The 15,394-nt window shown below is 42.2% G+C and overlaps 1 protein-coding gene across 9 annotated transcripts in view; it reads right to left on the bottom strand.

Annotated features, from left to right (window-relative positions):
* The window catches only part of LRMDA (leucine rich melanocyte differentiation associated), a 1,020,248-nt gene that overhangs the window by 865,199 nt on the left and 139,655 nt on the right, over positions 1-15,394 (bottom strand). The gene's annotated exons all lie outside the window — the stretch shown is intronic.

The following is a 15,394-nucleotide window of genomic DNA, read 5'->3' as shown; positions in this document are numbered from 1 at the left end:
GAGCAGCCATTCATGGAACAAATAAGTGATTTGCATTTCCAAGGATGTGGGGAAACATATTAGTTATAATTAGCAAACACGCAGAGTCCCCGTGACAGCTTCACTTTACAAACCCTTGAATGTTTGACAAGAAAAGGTCATGTTTTGTAAAATCCTCAAAAGGTCATTCAATAACAAATCACATGAATGAAATCGCAAGGGTTCAGGGAGGTTAACAGAAACACCACAGGCAGTAAAGCGCGTTTTCAAGGTAAACAAGGAAAGGGAAAGTGGCCTTGCCTCAGCTCTGGAAGGGGAGAAATAGAAGCAATCTCTAATTTACCAAACACTATAATTTCAAGACATTTTCTCTGTACTTGGTGGTTTAACGCTGAATGTTATTTCTCATGTTCAGCACACTTGGAGGATTAGCAGATAACAGCCCAGCAACATTTCAACAGTTCTTCAAAAGGTCTGGGCTGACCTTAGCCGGGGCTTTCTTTTAATATGTTTTATTTAATAAATCCCCCAAGCAGATTGCACTTTTAAAAACAAATAGGTAGCTGCGTATGTGGCACACACACACCCCCACGCAAGGTCCCCAGGCACCACCACCTACCCTAGAGCCCCCAAATCTGGAAAATTTAGCCCCAGAAGCCTTTTCTTCTGGCACTTTGACCTGTTCATGACCTCTTTCTTCCCAGGTCTATTTTCTTCTTCAACAAGAGCCAGCCCCACATCTCTCACAGTCAGGAGTAACAAAGGCTTGTTTATATAGGGTAATTTAGCCACAGGATCAGCAGGGAGGCGAGAAGGATGATGCATCTGGATCCACTGGTCGAAGGCACAATTCAGATGCAGGGCCCAGAGTTTAAAGGGGGCTCCGACAGGGCAAGGCCAATGGGCTGGCTGGCTGCCTTCTAGAAAGTGCGGCCAAGGCATAGGAATAAGGGAGCTTCCTCCAGGCTGCCTCGGACATGGGTACAGCCTTCACACATGGGGCAGTGAGTGTTAATATTAAGAATGCTCTGGAAAGTGCTGGATGCCAAGTGCACAAGGAGCACAGACCCTGGATTTCCTAGAAAGAGGTCATCCATCAGAGCCCTTGGAAAGGAGGCACCATCTTAAGGAGGAGGCATAAGACATGGAATTGGCTGGCCTAGTGCCCAACTTGCTCTGTACCTCGAGCAGATTTATCTGACCTTCCTGGGTCTCAGTTTTTGCATTTGTAAAACAAGTTAGTGCTTACCTCCACAGGTAAAGTAAGTATAAAACAAAGTCAGAAGTAATCAGAGAAAGCCATGTGCTATTTCAGGCCAGCCAGGACTTGATGCACGAGTCCTAATTCTTATTTCCTACTCATTTCTGCATCCCACCTCCCAGCCTCCAAATCGCACTTTCTGAAAAGCCACTCTGGCGACCTGCTCCGCCTATTATCCCAGACACGTGTGGACTTTTATATCTACATTTTAACTTAAAGTAACATAATATTTAAAATTCAGTTCCCCAGTCACAAGAGCCACGCTGCAGGTGCCTAAGCTGCATGTGGCCAGCGGCTGCCCTGGTGGGCAGGGCAGATAGAGCACAAGTCCCATCACAGCGGGAAATGCTGTGGGGTGGCACAGCTTACACCTGTGGCAGATGGAGGACAGCCCTTCCAACCTTTCCCCTGCCACCACCCCACCCTCTCCGTGGATTTAAGACCATCTTCCAGACACAGCCCTGACTGATGGTGCAAGCATGTACCTCTCACCTTTTACAGTTACCTACCGACCATGAAGCCCCACCAGTCTGATGACTGATCAGAATGACGGTCAGAAACAGGACACCTCACTTTGTCTTTCTTGCCAACTATTTTAGCTTATTTGCCACGAGTACAGGGTATAATTAATATCACACAGGAGCCAGCATTGTCATTTTTCAAATCATTTCCCTGGAAATGTTCTACACCTCTTAATGGCCCTGCTAATGCTGTAGCTGTCATGTTTTGGACAGCTGCACTTTTACAAGACAAACTCTGCAGCGCCAGGAGCCTCTCTGCAGACTTTTTAGCTCAGAGGCCGTGAACGCCAGCCGGTAATGGCTAGATGGAAATCTTTGATTAATTTTTTTACCTCTTAGTACTGACTGCTTCTCAAGTGTCACCTTCCCAGCTCCCATCCCCAGCCACTTCACCCCTTCTTGCCCTCTCCCCTGGCCCCCCACCCTTACCTCCTCTCTCCTATACCACCTGACGGACAGGGAACCGGTGAAACAGGCCAAAGTCATACAACTGCTTAAAGCTGGGACGCTCTGCCCAGAGGTGCAAAAGTTTAAACATCTGGATGAAAGCCAGGCCTCCATGCTAAATGCCACACACTGAAAAAGTAGGGACGTCTGTGCCTAATTTTTAGAAATATGCTAATTCCTGATAACTCAAGAAAAATGTCCAAAGGTGTCTCTGTCCTGAGTGTGTATGGAAAGGACCAGGAGGGCACAGGGCAACGAAAGCAGGGTTACATTTGAAGCGTTCCCACGAGCCATGTGCAAAAGCAACCTAAAACAATCAAAGCCACACTGAGGATTTACTAAGGGGCACAGAATGAAGACGGTTTCAACAAGATGAGAAAATCTACCAGATTGTGTTTAGGTAGTCAAGGCATTGTGCTGCTGCTCTTTATTGGTGAAAAAAAAATTTTTTTTCTTTAAATAATAATCAGTTTAAAGTGAAGGATGATTTGACTTCGGTCCAGCACCGTCCAGGAAAGCCCTGCCTGCTGAGTCCTTCTGTCTTCAAGGGAGCTGCAGCCAGATCCGTCTTAAAAGGAAGCTAAAGCCATGCGAGGGACACAGCTCTCTTCTTTAGGCTAAACGGCAGCCCTGACTCACTGCTCCTTTAATACTGTGTTTATTAGTGATCTGCAGCCCACGGAGAGACGAGCACACAACTTCCTTTCACGCTGCGTCTGCAAAATGCTACAGAAAGTTGGAGTCATCAGTGAAGCAGCAGGTCCCTTGGTTGAAACCAGCCAGGCCAGAAAAGTGACATGAACAGGATGCTGCTAAACATGCAAAATTCGAAAATACACACTGTATTCTCTTCTGCATGATTTGCTGCCATTTAAAAGACAATAAACAGCAACTTTAGATTGCTAACAACGTGTCATTTAAGGTTTGCTGTTGCTCAACATCAAGAAAAATCAATGCCGGCTCTACGGGGGCAGCAAACCCCGAGAACTGAGCTCCATTTCAGGTCTGTTTGAACTCATTTCCCTTCTCCATGGTTGCCCCCTTGTACTCCCCCTCGGGCGTCCCCTCGCAGCAGGCTGACAGCTTGACACATTGACAGCTCGCACTGAATGACAACTGATTTGTACAAATTTCAAGCCTTATAAATCTACCTGTCACAACAACAACATAAAAGCGCCCAGGCCCAGCAGGTAATTCAGAAAAAGCTTCCCTTGACAGCACTTTCTGAAAAGCAATGGCGTGCCTCCTGCCAAAAATTCCAACTATCATCCTTGTATAACTTTGAATAAAAATTCAGGGCCCATTTTCTTGCCAACAGGCTACCAATCGTCTTATTTAAAGATTAAAAAGAGTGAACGGGAAAGGGGGGGGGGGAACACATCCACACAATTTCATTTTATACTGATAGGAAAGTAGCACCACCTGCTATGCCAGGATTACCACACCGTTTTTTTCTCTGTGCTGCTCGGGAGTAAATGAGAGAGGCTTTTTACGGTATTTAAACAATATCCCAGATTGCAGGGGCTGTGCCTCCTGGGAGCCTCCCCCACTCACCTGGGGCCCAGCCCCACGACCAGAGCCAGGCAGTGGGACTGGGGGGAGGGGGGTGCGGGGAGGGGTAGGTAAAACCGCCCCAAGATTTCTCCAAGACAAAGAAAGGTGTGTCGGTTAGTCCCATCTCTCTTGACCACTCTTCTTATTAAAATGATCAAACTACGTCGAGGTACCTTTTATCAACATTCTCACATGATCCAAACCAATGCGTGCCACGTTATTCACGACTGCACCTTTATTACAAAATAATAAGTTGAGGATTTAGTCTTGATGTTTTAGTCATGGTTTTATAGTCATGTGTAACTCTGGAGACCAAAGTCTAGCAAAATAAGGGACTGGAGGAAAAAAACGAAGTCCACGAGTACTTAAATGGGAAAAAGCGCCTTATTAAAATCTGTTTGTCTCCACTTCTCAAGCCTTCCTAGCTCCACTTAACACAGAGAGAGAAAAGTCTAACTGAAAGGTGGCTGGCATGATTTTTCACATACCTCATCTGCTCCTGTGGGATCTCTCAGACCTCATAGATGGGAGAATGAACTTGGTCCTGCCTTGGAGGGTCTGTTGCAGGTGCATGTTGAGTGAGATCCCGAGACAATTCCTGGGAAAGAGACATGCGACCAAGGAAGACGGCCAAGTGAACAGCCATCCAACAGGCCTCCCTCTGAGGCAACAGAGGTGTCAGCAAAGCGTCCGGTCACCGTGTGTGTCACCTCTCTAGCAAGGTCAGTCAAAACACAGGTGAACACAGGTGCCAGGGGAAGACCCTATGGTTTCAAATCCTGGCTTTTCCATTTACGCAGTCATCTGATTTTGGCCAACTTGTACTTACCCTGTGCTTCAGTTTCATCACTGGCCCGGCAGGGATCATAATCATACCTGCTTCAGAGTATGAGGATTAAATGCCTATAAGTTTAGTTCGCAGCAAACAGTACCTGTTCCTTTATCCACTCATATAGATAAACACAGGTAGAAAACATTGTGGTAAGTGCTATAGTTCGGAAAGAAGCAAATTAGTGAATTATCATATTATTAAGTATTAATAGAAAAAAGCAAATTAGTGAATTATATTATTAAGCATTAATAGAACTCTCTCCAAGTACTTTTCTGCCAAAGCAGTGTAAGTTTGCCGTGTAGTTTTAAAAAAAAAAGTAGGGTACAAATCCCAAAAATGTGTTAAGTCATTTGGTTAAAATGTTAAAATGTGCAGGTAAGAAATTACGACAGAATTTCTTTCCTATCCTTTTATAAAATAGTCTTTTCTCTACTCTTTTCAACTTGCTTTTTCATTCACTCATGACTAATCGAACCATCCCATATGTGTTGGAAACATAGTAATTTAAAAGCACATAATTTACACCACTTACCACTCAGAAATACAATGAATATATGGATTTCAAGAGGAAACAACATACACACATAGTATGTACACACAAAAATGTAAACACACACTAATATATTTATGAAAACAAAATATTCTGGCCCCAAAATATAACTGGTGTCAGTATTAGCTGCCTAATCTCGAGACTGAGATTAAGAGAATAGGATTATCAGTTGCTGTCAAAATCAGCTAAACCCTAAAATATAACTGAGATTAGGATTATCCAAATTCTATGAACTGACATCCACTTTGTAATACTCTTATCATCCTTTGATTAACATCAGGGCTGGTAAGAGCTGACTGAACTTCAGATGCCAACAGAGAACAACAATCAGCAAGTCCATAATTTGTAATTATTTGTATGATCAAGTATTTTGATTATGAGCCATTAGCAGCCATTAGTAAATAAAATGGGGTTTGAATTTCACAAGCATGTTCAAATGTCAAATGACTTGTCTTTCATGCGAAGAAGCCCAAATCAAACAAAATATTCATGTAATTAAAAAAATGGAAAAAAAAGAAAAAAAATTGACACACCAAAATTGCACATCAAATCCTTATAGAATGAGACAGAGAAAAACATCTATAAAATTGATAAAAGAATGATAATTCACATCAACTAGACCAGACTACTTCATCTTTCATCAATCATAAAGTGAACCCAAGAGTGAGGCAGGGATAGGAAAAACATCACCCTCAAGCCAGAGTAAATTAATAAAATGTTCCCATTTTAACCCTTCTCCTGTCAACAGCATGTGTTTGGCCTAACAAAATGATAAATAATATTTTTGTTAACTATTGTCTTCCTGACATCAATCACCAAGATTTCACAAACGCTCTCACATATGCCAGGATCCCCCCTACTATGACCAATTAAATAACCAATCATTAAACGGAGAACTGCAAGGCTGACAAAAGCATAAGCCAGCACAGTGCTGGTCAGTTGAGTTGCACACTGGTCCCATGGAGAGTTTACTTAGGAAAAATAGGGAACTTTAGATGCAAACACATGATGCCTTACATGTATTCTATTTTTCTATCCGTGCACCTGTTGTAACAACTTATCTCCCAAAAAGAGAGCAGTGCCTTCAAACCTATTGGCCTTTGATACCTTCAAAGATTTTTTTTTCTTGTTTTCCTGAGCAGCTCCTTCTTCACTGAGCTGCTTATTTCTTCATCTCAATAAGGGCCAAGCCTGGGACCTCCGAATGCCATCACCTGCCTGCCATCAGTCCATGGGCGTTGACAGGCTCTAAACCAAAAAGTTGTTGCCCTTTTGACCTAGGTGAAAGCACCAACTGCCATTCAGTGAGAAAATCCCGTGGAATTGGAGCAGCTCCCCTGTGCCCTACCACTGAGTCCTCTGACTCACAGCTTCCCAAAGTGTATTGTCCAACAGCCCATCAACAGGTGCACCAACGGTGACCGAAGACTAAATTTCCAGTCCTTTATTCAGCGCTACTTTGAGAGAAGTGGCTGATTTTCTACTGCCCATGGATCCCTATCTACATTTGCTAGGACAAAAGAACCAACTTCACTCAACCTTGTCCACAGAACAATCAGTCACAAAGACATTTTCCTGCCACATGAGATCATGTGAGAAGCATCATGAGTCACCGTGGCCTCTTCAGCTCTGCTAACAAGGAAAGCCAAGTGTCTGAGACCATAAACTACTTAACCAGGTGCCACCACGCAGGCCAAAGGCCACACCAAGAGTCCAAGTATGGCTAGTCTAGTGCCCCCAAGGGGCAAGATGGCAGAGCTGGCTGGGATATAAGGGAGAGGGGAATCCACACAGCTTCTGGCCTGAACTTCTATGGAATCAGTAAATTTTTACCACTTAGGACAAGCCATGTTATTTGTAACTGTCAGAGGAAGGAAAATCTGTAATTGTTAAGGGGGATGAAGCCTGTGCAAATTCTTTCCTGTGCAAAGTGAACAGTCAATCACTTTTATAAGGACAGCAACAACTGAAACTATCCATTCGTATACTTTCCTTTAGTCAACAATATTACCTTTAGTAATCTGGGGAATGTGCATCCATAAATTACAGAAAGTGTTATTGCATTGCTGAATAAACAGCAACATTTCCATCAGCAGCAGCAGTGGCAGCCCCACAAAGGTATAACAAACAGACTCAATCATTTTCTTGTCAAGCTTTGCAATGACTGCAGAGTTTACTGCTGGAGATAATGTTGCTTTCCTCAGCATTGTGTGCCAAACTGCAAACTGCTTATTAAAACAAAACCTCTTTTTCGGAGCAGCATGAGTTGGATAATCACTTATTGCACTCAAGAAAAAACAGGTTTGGTGCCCAGAGGAGGTTAGCAATCAGGCATATGTGTTAACATTTGGTTGGTAAAAACTGGTTAAAAAATAAATTATCTGACATTGTAGTGGGGGAGGGAAGAAATTAACTTATTAACATCACTGTCCCCAGATTGACTATTTTCTCTATGATGTCATTCCGGTTTCTGACAATGCACTTCAAAGTACAAAGCTAGTCTGGTTGATGGAAGCTTTGGGGTCGGGGGAGTGGCAGGAGGAGGAGGAAGGGTGAAGATGATTATGGAAGGAAACCAGAAATAAAATGCAACCTGCTAGTCTTCATGGGAAGAAATCTCTGGAAGAAACTATACTGCAGGAGCAGGAGATAAAGCTGAAGAAAGAGACAGGAGGGAAACAAGTAAACTTTAAGAACTAGGCATTTGTGACTAAACTATTTCTGAAGACAGCACCTATTATTACTCTCCAAAGAAATTGCTTGACATAACTAAGCCAGCGATAGCACTGAAAAACCATCCTCAATTTTCCTCCGCTTAAAATAGATTGACAGCCATTTTCCTGAGCCTGAGGAACAGGTATGTGGAGATGGAGCCTGGGAGGTTTCCCTGTCAGGAGCACTGCTCTGTGAGGAAAGCCATTATACCTGGCCATGGAAGAGCTGGCCCCAGTACATCTTCGTGGTGTTCTTTCCATGCCTGTTTAGGATGAATTAACTTCAAAGTAGGCAGGCCCTCGCCCCGCGGCCCACCCCTCCACAGTCTTGATGTTGCTGATAGCCTCGTGGTCCCAGATACCAGCTGTGGAAGAGGTGAGTCTATCCTTTGGACGTCCCTATCGGTGCAGGAAATGAGACTTTGAAGACTTCATTATAAGTCTGGACAGCATATGAGGTTTGACTCCTATCACAGCTCTACAATGAGAGTGAGTAGAAAACAAAGAAAAACACCACAAATGTGGAGTGGAAAGGCGACCCCAGGAACCGTCATTTGACTTCAACAGGGGAGGGGAGGCACATGCAGGTGGGCACCACGCCGGTGCCTCATTCCCGGGAGGGTGGTCTGCCCCAGCTCTCCCACTCCCCTCCTGTGCTTCAAACCTGTACGACAAGTGCCATGCCAGTCCAGTTTGTTCCTCTTCACCACCTCAGCGCCTAAAATCATGCTGTTGCCTCCACCCAGAAAGCTTCTACTCCCCACTTTGCTTGGTTCGTTACTCACTTCACTAGGTATTTCATTTCCTCAGAGAAAGGCCTTCCCTTCACCAGACAACCTAAAGTAGGCCCTGCTCCCTACCTCACCCCTGACTATCATCCCCAACATATCTTTTTTAAGATTTTATTTATTTATTCATGAGAGACACAGGGATAGAGAGAGAGAGAGGCAGAGACACAGGCAGAGGGAGAAGCAGACTCCATGCAGGGAGCCTGATGTGGGACTCAATCCCGGACTCCAGGACCACGCCCTGGGCTGAAGGCAGGCGCTAAACAGTTGAGCCAGCCAGGGATCCCCCCAACATATATTTTGATTTCTTCAGAGCATTATCTCTACTGAAATTACATCATTTATAAATTTACTGAAATGTTTTTTACCTGTTGCCTCCATGAAGGGAAGACAATTCTATTCAGAATAGTATCTCCAGCACCAAGAAGAGTACCCAGCACCCAATAAGTAGGAGCTCAATAAATAGTTGAGAAAATAGTTAAAGTTGAGGCGATTTCCTTATGAACATAAGTCAGAGACATCTCACAGACTCAGAAGATGGTTTCTGAGTAGACACTATGAGTCCTGATCATCAGAAGGACTGTAGAGAATTTAACAAGAGGAAATATTTATTCTCGCATCTCTTAGGATGCATAGTAACAAGTTACTACTCCTGAATTAAGGATGAACCACAGAAATTTTTATCTTATTTGTTTGAAGTACAAAATGAAGGAAACTGCCGGTGACCTACCTCATTAAAGGAGTTAGGAAACCTGGAGGCAACATCCACCTGCTATCAAATATAACTAAGGCCTGACAATCACTGGGGCACATTGGACTCCTATAAGAGAGGACACAAACGCTTGCCCCATTTGCTTTTAAATGCTATCTTCAATATGCAATTATTGGTACAAACAAATAACAATTAAAAATAATAGTAGGGGCGCCTGGGTGGCTCAGTCAATTGAGCATCTGATTCTTGGTTTCAGCCCAGGTCATGATTTCACAGCTGTGGGATCGAGCCCCACGTTGGGCTCTGTGCTCAGTGTAGAGTCTGCTTCATATTCTCTCTCTCCCTCCCTCCCTCATTCTTCTTCATTCTCTCCCTCTCTAATAAATCCTTAGAAAAAATTTAATTTAGAAAAAATTTAAAATAGTGTATGTACAACACCTGTTACAACCCAGGTTTATCAAATCGTAACATGTGGAGCCATATTTTTATCAGATTATGTTTTAAGAAACAAATACTACAGAAAGAAATGACTGCCCATATATTTCATTTTGAGTATTAGGTACATCTGAAGCCCTAAAAATATTCAAGTCACTATTAAATGCCACGTATTATAATAGTTATCAGCTTCCAAAGGCATCTGTCACCAATTCTCACCTCTCTGCTCTGGCCAGCATTTTAATTCCCTCTTCACTCCTTGTCCATGTCCCTCACCATTATTTCTTTTTGTTCATTTCTCCTGATCTCCTGTTTGATTCCCCTGCTCTGGGCGAGTCATGTCATATGACAAAATAAATTCCAAGAAAGAAAGTATTGGTAAAAAGGAAACCAAGAAAGTACTAGAAGAAAAACTAGTGAAGTCCCTTCTAATGTAACTAAAAGTCCCAAAGTCATAAAAGATGATAAATTCAATTACATAAAAATCAACTTCATGTGAAGCAAAAGCTATGTGACAAAACAGAAAATGAAGCAGAGGAGAAGCCACCAAGAGTATATGAGAAGGCAATGAGAACCATGGGGAAAAAACCTGCAACACTCACAGAAAAAGGACTAATTACATACACACAGGACACACACAACCAAATGCACAATTATATACACACCTGAAAACACATGAACACAAAGAACACCAAAAATGATCATAAAATAAAAATAGAAAAGTGGACAAAGGATATACATGCTCAGTTCACAGCAAAGGAAATACAAATGCCTCTTAAATGTATAACAGGATGCTTAACCTCATTCATAATAAGAGAACTGCCAATTAAAACACTAAGAAATCATTTTTTTTAACTACCAAGTTGGAAAGAATCCAAAAATTTAATAATACACTCTGTTGGTGAGTCTGCGGAAAGCGAGCATGCACCTAACATTGTTGGTAGGGTATAAATTAGCTTAATTCTAAGGAGTGTTATTTGGCAATGTCTATCAAAATTACAAATGCATATGCCCTTTGATCCAGCAAATCTATCTCTGGGAATATATCCTCTAGATAAACTTGTAAACATTCAAAAGTAACAGTTTAAGGTCATTATTGCAGCTTTGTAATAGTAAAACAAAGAGAACAATCACAATATCCATCAGTAGGGGATTGGATAAACAAATTATGATGAATTCATACAATGGAACACTATGCACCTATTAAAAAATTAAGAATGCTCTCTATGGACAGATAATGGAAAAGTACTTTTATTAAGTGAGAAAAGCAAGGAGCAAAATAATGTGAATAGAATGGTGTATCTGTATAAATGGGAAAGGACTAATATATATATTTGGTTTTGCTTATACATACAAAACTAGAAACTCTGAAAGAGATCTAGAAGAAACCAAAAATAGTTACCTTTGCAGGCTGCAGTCGGAATTAGCGAAGATAACAGAATGGAAAGAAAACTTTTCATAATCTTTCCTATCTCTCTATATCTTTCTCAATTTTCAAACATAAGGATCTGTTACCTATTCAAAAGTTGAAATAGACTGAAACAGGGATAGAGGGGCACTCAGCTGAAGAGTGGCCATCCATAGGGGCCAGCAACCTAACATGTTAGATTGGGGCCATCTATCTGTCCAGCCTGCTACATAAATGGACCCCAAATCTGTCATTCAGAGTTAGTGATTCCAGATTCCTCCCTGCTTCAAGTTATCCTAAGACCTGACCAACTGACTTAGTCATGGCAACCCTCACAGAACTACAGACAGAGGACCGTGGCATACCATTACAGACTACAAAAAAAGCCACTGATCTATTCATTTTATAACACGCATATAATTACCAAAACTGTATTTAAAAAGGTGTATGTATGTAAAAGCTATGTTAGCAAAGTGCTGTTAAATGTGTGGCTTTAAAGACTTGAATTACAAGATAATAATGCATTATTTCAGCATATCATTTGTCTTAAGGGGCCTCTAAAGTACTCAGTGGGTTTCCCTTAAGTAGACAAAAAAACACAAGCTGGGATATTTTTAACATCCTTTGCAAACCAGTATCAGAAGCTACTATGAATGGTGAATTTCAGTTCAGCCTGTATGTGTACCACCCCAAGTTCTATATTGATGGAATTCATACAAACGAGATTTTACAGGTGAAAAATAAATATTGACATGTACACAACTCTGCTGATGGAAATATAATTTGGCACAACCACTCTGGAGAACTCTTAGGCAACACCTACAATGAATACCATATGACAATACTCTATGACCCAGCAATTCTGGGTATGTATCCAACAGAAATAAGTACGTTCACCAAAAGAAAGACTAGAATGTTCATAGCAGTCATTTATAATAGCCAGAAACTACTGACCAACAATCCAAATGTCCACCCAACAGAAGAACAGCTTTTTAACCTCTGGTATATCCATACAACAGAATACTATATCACTGGGAGAATGCGTGAACTGTTACTACATCAACATGGATGAAGGTCACAGATACAATGTTGAGTAAATGAAGCCAAAACCAGACTAGGAGATCTTACAGGATTCCCTTTATGTAAAGGGGTTAAAGCAGGCAAAAGTGACCTGCTGTTAGAGCACAGGACAACAGTGACTTACCCTTGGTGGAAGAAGTGATAAAAGTAGTGCTTGAGATAGATACTTGGTGAGTGTCTGGCTCCGGATGCCACCAATATTCTACATCCTGATCTGAATGCCGATGATACTGGCATGTTCACTTTGTGGCAATTTACCAAACTGGGCATTGAGAATTTGTGCACTTTTTTGTATGTATATTATACATCAAAAAAAATTTTTTTAATATTTAGAAAAAAAATTGCCTATAATGACTCTTCAAAGCGTCAAGTACCTGAACTGCTGCCCCAAAGTTAGAGGGACCCTTAATTCCTATCATTAGCTCCTGACATGTCCAAATGATTCTTTGGCTACTTGTTAATAATGGAATCAAAAGGCACTAATCTCATTAGCGCCTGTCAGCAGGCGCCGTCAGAACACTGTTGGCCATTAGTCGCCTGCTGCTGCAATCAGAGACTTGCAGAGCACCCAAAAGGAGACACAAAATGCTGCCAGTTTAGTTTTTCTCTTGTCCCACTCACCTTTTTGCAACTTCATGGCAAATCCTTCAACCTCCTCTACCCCCCAACACCACAAGCCACCTTCCCCCAAAAGACCATCCCAGAGCTCTCTAGCAACCACAAGAACTCCTATTCTCTTAAAAAAAAAAAATTTGTCACATTTGTTACTTCACTCATCCATCCATCCACATATCCACCTGTCCATCCACTCATCCCTCCAAACATTTGCTGAGCACTCACCATGTGCCAGGCTCTGTGCTCAAGATATTAAATTCAGTAAAGCATAATTTCCTTCATAATATTATATGGAAAACAGTCAGAAAAATAGAATTATTATACATATACACACGAGAATAGCAGGAAAATAGGAGAGGAACAGGTCAGCCAGCTTCGGGGGTGGGAAAAAAGGAAAGGATTCCTAGACGAGATTTTACATAAAATATGCCTTAAAGATGAGTAGCATTTGGCCAGTCAAGTAAGATAAGAGCATCTTATCTACCAGAGAGCATCTCAGGAGTAAAGACTGACATTGAACAGCATGTGTAGGCTATGACCCAGCAATTCCATCCCTAGGTACATATGCAACATAAATGGGTACGTATGTTCACCAAAAGACAGACAAAAATGCAAAAAAGGTGGGACGGGGCTGGTGTGAGGATGTGGATGCTGGCATATGGGAACTAGGGGAAGTAAAATCTGAATGGACAGAAAACAGTAGCAGAGAGCGGAGCACAAAGGTCTTTACAAACCACTTGGAACAGATGAGACTTTGTGCCAGAGAGGAAATGTAGTCATTAAGGGTGGTGAGCATGGGAATGGCAGGGTCAAGTTTGTCATCAAGGAACTGCATGGGATAGGGAACTGGAGAGGAAGATGCAAGTAGATTGCAACACAGACCTGCTTGAGACAAAACACATGGAGTGGGACTGGAGAGAACATTTTAAGAAATGTTTAGGTGGTAAAATCAGAAGAACATGGCAACTGCTTTGGTGTGGTATGAGAGTGGGGAAGGAGAACAGGAAATTGATGGAAACTGGCAGACATTTGACAGCAAAGGAAAAACACACAAGAGGAAGAGAAAGTTGGGGTGGACTGGAGGGAAGGTGATGAGGTCACCATTGGAGGCATTAAATATGGGGACTTCATGGAGTATGTTCAGCCAGAGCAAACACCTGAATTTGACAGGAAGCAGTCCTGGCTAAAGGTAGATATGGAGGGGATCCCTGGGTAGCTCAGTGGTTTAGTGCCTGCCTTTGGCCCAGGGGGTGATCCTGGAGTCCTGGGACTGAGTCCCATCGTCAGGCTCCTTGCATGGAGCCTGCTTCTCCCTCTGCCTGTGTCTGCCTCTGCCCCCCCCCTCTGTGTCTCTCATAAGCAAATAAAATCTTTAAAAAAAGAAAGTAAAGGTAGAGATGGATTTGTCAGCACATACTAGAAACTAAGACCCTGGAGCCTATGAAATCACACAGTGCATGTGGTAAGCAATGAGAGACCTAAGGACTCTTGGTCACACCAACATTAAGGAAGGAGTAGAGGCAGAAGGGTCTATCAAGAGGGCAGAAGGGACTGGGAAGAGAGGTACTCAGTAATCAGGAAGTATGATATCATCAATGCCAAGGAAGTGGAAAGTTTTAAAAATCTTAGTGAATGATCAATAATCCCAAATGTAGTAGTCAGAGGTCCAGGAAGGTTAGAATAGGAATAATTCCACTGGGCTTGGCAATTACCAAGTCACTGATTACTTTGGTGAGAGATTTCAGGCTTCAATTCACTTCTGGCAACATACAGACTATGCTGATAAACCCGCATCACAACACTCTTAGAGAAATCTGGATAAAACATAACCCTCCCCTAAAATCTGGATACATAACAGAGCTTGGGGTAGAGATTGGAGACAACAGAGAAAAACTGCCAACCAAGAGAAACCAAGATTAAAATCCAAGCCTATACCACAGGAGACCATGACTGTATTAGATCTTGACATAAATCATAGGATCCTGGTGTTTAATGCATAGGACATGCTGCTTGGGGCCCACAAAAGATGAGGAACTGGAACTAATAGTTCTCCATAAAGCTGAACATCTGCATGCTGCCCAACATATAAAAGGGGAACACTTCATTATTTGTAGCAGCATTATCTACAATAGTCAAATTATGGAAGCAGCCCAAGAGTCCATCAACTGATGAATGGATAAAGAAGATGTAGTGTATATATATAATGGATTATTACTCAGCCTAAAAAAAGAATGAAATCTTGCCATGTGCAACAACATCGATGGAGTTCGAGAATATTATGCTAAGTGAAATAAGTCAGTAATACCGTATAACTGCACTCATATGTAGAAGTTAAGCAAAACAAATAAGCAGAGAGCAAAAAGGGAGGGACAGAAGGAGGGAAAGAGAGAGAGAGAAGCAAACTAAGAAAAAGACTCAACTATAGAGAACAAACTGATGGTTACCAACAGGACGTCAATGGGGGAATGGGGCAAATAGATGATGGGGATTAAGGAGGG

Source organism: Canis lupus, chromosome 4, assembly GCF_048164855.1.
Source record: "Canis lupus baileyi chromosome 4, mCanLup2.hap1, whole genome shotgun sequence".
NCBI classification, from domain to species: Eukaryota; Metazoa; Chordata; class Mammalia; order Carnivora; family Canidae; genus Canis; species Canis lupus.
The sequence above is the reverse complement of the archived record's forward strand: the minus strand, read 5'-3'. Positions and strand labels throughout refer to the sequence as shown.